Below are 7,062 nucleotides of genomic sequence, written 5' to 3' on the forward strand. Positions count from 1 at the left end.
CGCGCGTTTTACATAAAAATAAGTATTTTTAAATTTTATCTTTCTAGCTTTACAAAAAGTTTTAAAATTTTATCAGCCGGCATAATTTATTTTTAAATATTGAAAAATTTCAGGAAAATTAATTTTTGCTAGATTTTCAAAACATTGTTTTCGTGTTGTGTACGTGTCTGCGCCTAGCAGAATGGCGGCCGTGGATGTCGTAGGTTGGATTGTAAGATTGTGTAAGATTCGTATTTTTTTAATTTGTAAATAAACAAGTTAGAAAAAAATTAAACCCTTCCAAGATGGACAATAAATAAAGCCATAATATTTTATGGTAAAATTAAGAGCCTACGAACCATAGTTTTTTAGGAGATGTGATTATTGGATTAACCAATCAGAAATCGTCTGTGGCACACACATCTCTGTTTTTATAGATATACTAGCAATCGGTGCCCGGCGTTGCCCAGGTGTTTTGAAGTGTATGCTGAGGAAAAAAAACGGTCAATTTTTTTAAACTTTGACCCCTATTATGACCTCTTAACATTTATTGTTCAGGGATCAAGTAAAGTTAATAAGTTAGATCCATGTCCAAGGAATCTATATATAAAATATCACGTGTTCAGACCTTAAATTGTAGGAGAAGTTTGGTAGAGTTCTCAAAGGTCTAATTGTTGAATATTGAGCACTTAATCGCCAAATTTCTGTCGAAAACCTATCACATTGATTTTCCCAAATCTCAGTACCCTGTATATCAAATTTCGAATCTGTAGGCTTAAAATTGACAGAGTTTTAGCGTAGAGAAATGCACACAGACGCACAGACACACACAGACACACACAGACACTATCACTTATACATATATATAAACATAAACATCATATATATATATAACAAAAGACCATTATTTACTGAAGTGAAAGGAAAACCCGGGGAACTTTACTCAAAAATAAATCTATATATTTTTGTGTGTAATGATAGTCTGGTACTTATGCAGTTTAGTGACGACATTAAGAAATGGAAATATTGAAAAAAAAATTTTATTGTACGTAACTGTTATAGACTGAAGTTCTCCGAAAAAAAAATTCACTTCATTTGATCAAGTAGTTTTTTTTTACAGCGAAAAACAATGATTTATCACGGCTACGTCAACGTGGCGATTTTGGAAATGTTATTGCAGACCCAGGAATTCCCCAAGGGCAGGTAACTGCCGTACATAGCAGAATACCTCCATTTTAGGCCAATCTAGCCCTTTTTCCCTCACCAGAATGAGATTTTTTTTTTTTTTTTTTTTGCGAAGACAGATGCCATTTTTGGGGTGTTTTTTTTTTTTTAAGTTGTAACAGAAGTAAATAAACGAAGTTTCGAAGTTATCCATGCGTGTCCAAGTAACTGAGCATGTTTCGAAAATAATCTCGTATAAAAATTCTTCAATTCTTTGCATTCTTCAATTTCTTTGCATATTCAATAGTATTCTTATTTTAAAAAAAAACGCAAAAAAATTGCAGATTTAAAAAAAAATAAGAAAAAAAAACGTATAAAAATTGCAGATGTGTTGTGCGGTGCGCATCTCAATACGGCGAGAAAAAAAGGCTAGATTGCGAAATTTGGCCTAAAATGGAGGTATTCTGCTAGGTACATTTCCAAAATGGCCACGTTGACGTCGTCGTGATAAATAATTGTTTTTCGCTGTAAGAACAAAAATACTTGATCAAATGAAGTGAAATTTTTTTTTCGGAGAACTTCAGTCTATAACAGTTACGTACAATAAAAATTTTTTTCAATATTTTCATTTTTTTAATGTCGTCACTAAACTGTATAAGTATCGATAGTCTTATCAACACCCCTTTTTTCTATTTATTTAAAAAGAAAATACAACTTTATACAAATTCCCTATTAGTTTTTTTTTTCGGTTCTCTTATACGATGATCATCTTTATTTAACTATTACGTGTAATTATATTCATACAGATATTCTATATGATTTATATTTGCGTAATATTTGCGTAGAAATGAAGAAAATCAAATTTACTGTGTATTTATCGTGTTGCTATAACAACGTGACGTAGCCAAGGACGGTAGTGGACGTGAGTGTGTGTGCGTGTGTGCGCGTGTTTTCGTACTGTATTGTTTCGTATCTTATCAACTTCTTCGAATCTATGTGTACAGTAATACAAACCCGTTTTTTCGAGCTGAATAAATGTGTTACATTGAATAAAAACACGAAAAATATATCCAGTTTGGTAGAAAAGTAACTTATCTTGCCTTTGATAACATTTATTTGTTATATATTTGTTTTTTGACAACTTTTTCGAATCTATGTGTACACAAACCCGAAATGAAAAGACCACGAGGGAACGCGCGTTTTACATAAAAATAAGTATTTTTAAATTTTATCTTTCTAGCTTTACAAAAAGTTTTAAAATTTTATCAGCCGGCATAATTTATTTTTAAATATTGAAAAATTTCAGGAAAATTCATTTTTGCTAGATTTTCAAAACATCGTTTTCGTGTTGTGTACATGTCTGCGGTAGCACCAGAATGGCGGCCGTGGATGTCGTAGGTTGGATTGTAAGATTGTGTAAGATTCGTATTTTTTTAATTTGTAAATAACAAGTTAGAAAAAAATTAAACCCTTCCAAGATGGACAATAAATAAAGCCATAATATTTTATGGTAAAGGTAAGAGCGTAGAAACCATTGTTTATTAGGAGATGTGATTATTGGATCAACCAATCAGAAATCGTCTGTGGCACACACATCTCTGTTTTTATAGATATATAGAAGATAGATAGATATAGATAGATAGATATACATATATATATATATATATATATATATATATATATATATATATATATATATATATATATATATATTTGCACATTTTTCGGGGGGTACAGAAATTTATAACGGCTAAATACAGACCAAAAACATAATAAATTTAAACATACAAAATGAAAATAAAGGTAAATTAACCAGGTTTTGTTCCTCACTTATCAAAGCTAAATCGAGGAAATACGATTTAAAACAAACAAAAAGGGCAGGAATATGGCGGGGTAGGAAAAAACTTAAATAAAAGGGGGAAATTACATAGAGACTAAATTAAGTCCTAGAATATTTTATTTTTGCTTGCAAAGAGAAGGTCTCAATTACTTAATAAAAAGAGTCTCTAAAATGTTCAAATGATAGGGAGAGTGCGACGTATTAAGGATCGTAAACTTGCCATCACTGAAATTCGTGGCAGACGCATGGTTATTTATAAGATGGTCGCAAATCGCAGAACCATACGTATTAATCAGAACATCCGAGGGTGAAAAATTCGCATATCGAATCTTTCAAGGCATATGACAATCTAATCTTTGCGATGTTCGCCCAACATAGTGCCCACTGCAACTACATTTAAATAAATAATAGAAGTAATATGGTGGGGGATGAACATCTTTGCGAATAGACGGCAACATAGGCCTAGTTGAAAAAACAACACGCGGGTTCGATGCAAAATTACACCGTTGTACAGACAAATAATTTTACTTAGCAAATCGGTCACTGATGTCACGTAGACAAGGTAGACGTACGCACACAGGACATCTATTATCTATAATTTCTTCGGGTTTATGAAAATTAGATACTTTTTTATTGATAGTAGTTTCCACAATATCCAAGGGGTAACTATTATTACAAAGGGAGAAATTTGAGTTCATCCTCCAAATTAACTTCAGAACAAATCATCAAGGTCCTATGAGCTAAAGTTGTGATTAAATTATATTTTTAGTGTATAGGGCAAAACGAGTCCTAACGCGTATAGAGATACGCGTTGAGACTCTTTTGGTCCTATAAGCCAATGGGTCGACTTTTAGCGTTTTAGAACCGGTGATAATTGCTAGTTTAGTTTAATATTATTTTATTGAACATGCGTTTAACGTTATTTTAATGTTGTAATTAAATATCTAATCAATAATCGAATACTGAAAATGAACAGATTAAGTAAGTAAATAGTTCAACTGCATACATGTCAAATAGTTAATTGTGGTTTTCCGATAAATGCACCAGAAACACGTTATATTGGCATATTATAAGTTGGTTTAATGACAATTGTCAGCATAATTATCGAAAGTTAAAAGCGAGATAACTATAACCATTAGTTAAAATCTTGGCAAATTTGTCGACTCGTGGAATCCATACAAGAGACATAATTCAATAGGGAAATGACCGCGGGGAACAAGTAATGAGGATGAGCAATGTACTGACACTAGGACAGGCTATTAGATTTTGATGCAATTTAGATTAGTCGAGGAAGCGTTAAGCAGTACAAGTGCAATATATACTTGTAAGTGTGACAAGTTCAAGTCATGCATAGAGAAAGCAATTTTGTATTTATCAGATTACGCAGTGGTAACCGTTGCTCAAACACGTCTGTATGTCAAGCCATCTCTGATCTCGCTCGTTTAACAAACATGATAACTATTCTTTACTGTGCTGACACTATATTATCTATGAATAAATATATTCCTTACATCCAAAATAACCATTCACACATGATAGAAGTCTCCGATCAGTCTTGAAATTAGTACAAAACTAATATAGTATATGGTCTGCATGAAAAGGAAATAGAAGCATGTCGTCTTTTCTATGGCGTCAATTTTACCATTCTCCCTGTTAAAAGAGGGGTTCCTCCTGACAAATAAGCTGTAAGGATACGCATGCCTTTTATTATAATTATTTAATTGTTTATCAAATCTATCGTGTATGTTATTACGCTATATTTCTAAGTCTTTAATTTTTTAGAAAACTTTTCTTAATTGAAAACAAAACATATTGTAATAAGCCATTTTATTATACATCATCTTCCTTTATGGTGTATTTTATTTATTTATTTAAATCAATCAATATTTATGTTTCGCTCAAAACTGATGGTAATATTCCAAGAGGGTATATACTTCTATATTAAACATAACCAGACAATTGAGTGCACAGTGTCTAAACACCATTAGTATTTTGGATGTATGATCTTACGTACGAACTACTTTAATCTAGACCAGTTTTCTAACAAATCATTTAGATAATATAAAAAAAAAAACTATCACAATATTTTGATTAGAAAAATGTAGTTCTTTCATCCATGTTTTAAATCTTATTTATTGGATAATATAAGTGTAAAACTGTGAATAATTTCTAGGTGATAACCATTACAAATAGTTAATTTTCAAAGATACTATAACTCTGTTTGAATCATATACTATGCACCTATTTATTATGCCTCCCCACGGGACAGAGTTAGACACCAGAGGCATGTAAAATGCGCTCAGGCAAGGATGCATGACTTAATAATAAATTCAATCGCCTATTGAGGCCAACTATCAATGGAAATTGACAAATCCCAAAACAAGAAGCACCCCAACTCATACGAATAAAGCTGCACATATTTCATATATAAACATCATGGAAAACACACGTAAAATACTATTTAATAAATGAATTAAATATGTCCATGCTTTTTTCATAATGTTCAACAATTTTACATCTGATTTTTTAGCCTTTTCCCACGTGTATTTGTTTATTTGTGGAAGATGGTTTTACAAAAACGACTCTCATATGTTAACATAAAACAAGTAAAGACTACATAAGCACTGATGTACTAATACAAAAATCGAGTTATTGTGTTTCAGAATTTATTACTCTGCAAAGTACGAGTAATATGCATTGACAATGCACTTTTCCGTGTATATAAAAAGGCACCCGCCTTCGTTCGCACGTTCATAAAAGGATGGTTTCTGAGAGTAATTCTGAGCTCCAAAATATTTTAATATTTTTACACATAGATGTCGTATATTTTAAATGACCCCGTATCGGAAATCGCATTGCTAACGACAACGGTTCATTGCTGGAAACAATGCTTAGGAAATATATTTGACGAGTTCAAAAATATATGAATTCCGAGAGAGAAAAACGCAATCGATTTAATACTGTATGTATACATTATTTCTTTTACTATATGCATGCATATTTTATTTTAACGTATGCATCTATGTAAACATGCTAATTTCTCTTTATAAATGGCCATTATTTATGAAGAATTATAGCAAATTAAACAAATTGCTGTTCTTAAATTGCAGTGGTAGGTGACATTTATACTATGCCTTGTTAAGTCATAAAAATACCTTGATCGTAATAGGCCAAGCATGAGAGTAGATGCCCTTTATGATGCCCTTGCCAAATGATGTCTACTCGTAAAAATAGCTGACTAACTTTCTTTATCCTACAAAAACAAAACGAAACAACAAAATTAATCGTGAAGTAAAAAAAAAAAAAAATCAAATCTTTACTAAAACCAAATATGCCCAATTTTAAACATTTAAAAAGAAAACAAAAATAATAAAAAAAAACAACAGTAAAAGTTACAAATTTATATTGTAAGTGTTTTCTTTGTTTAATCTTTTATTGCCATCCGTTCGCTTAGTATAATTCGACGCTTTTCTTCGATAAATAAAAATAATATAAGGGCTGAATCCATAGGCCGGCTTTATATGCTCGTTGTTGCAAGTGACTTCCGTTCGCTTAGTAAAATCCGGCCATATTCGTCGTTCCCCGGGTGTTTGTGGGTGTGGTTACACAAAACAGGTGGAAAACTGCAGAAGTACTTGTTAATGTGCGTAGGTGTATGCGTAAAGTAAAACGAATAAAAAATATAAATCATTACACGCCGACTTAAATAAGATTGGTAAGCAACCAACGAAAAAGAGAAGAATGTAGCAGATGAATTACCTCAATGCATACATCAAGTATATTTATGCATGTTTCAAACTTTGAATGGAAGTTTAACTCTACGTAAAAGTAGTGAACATTGCTTCGCGGATGCATACGCTGAAAGTGTTGTTGTGCACATAAATGTTTCCCCGAGCGACGTTTTCTGTAATACTCTAATGGATTATGACATTGCCAATATTCCATTATTTTTTTATTATTTTTTCTCATTTAATATAAAATTTCTGAATGAAGCTTTCCAGAGACGAAAGTCATTGCAAATATCCCATAATGTTCAAGTATATTTGGAATGAAAAAGCTGCTGTATAATTAAACTTAAT

The sequence above is a fragment of the Euprymna scolopes genome, chromosome 11 (genome assembly GCF_053919585.1).
Source record: "Euprymna scolopes isolate OS-2025 chromosome 11, ASM5391958v1, whole genome shotgun sequence".
In the NCBI taxonomy this organism is placed as follows: domain Eukaryota; kingdom Metazoa; phylum Mollusca; class Cephalopoda; order Sepiida; family Sepiolidae; genus Euprymna; species Euprymna scolopes.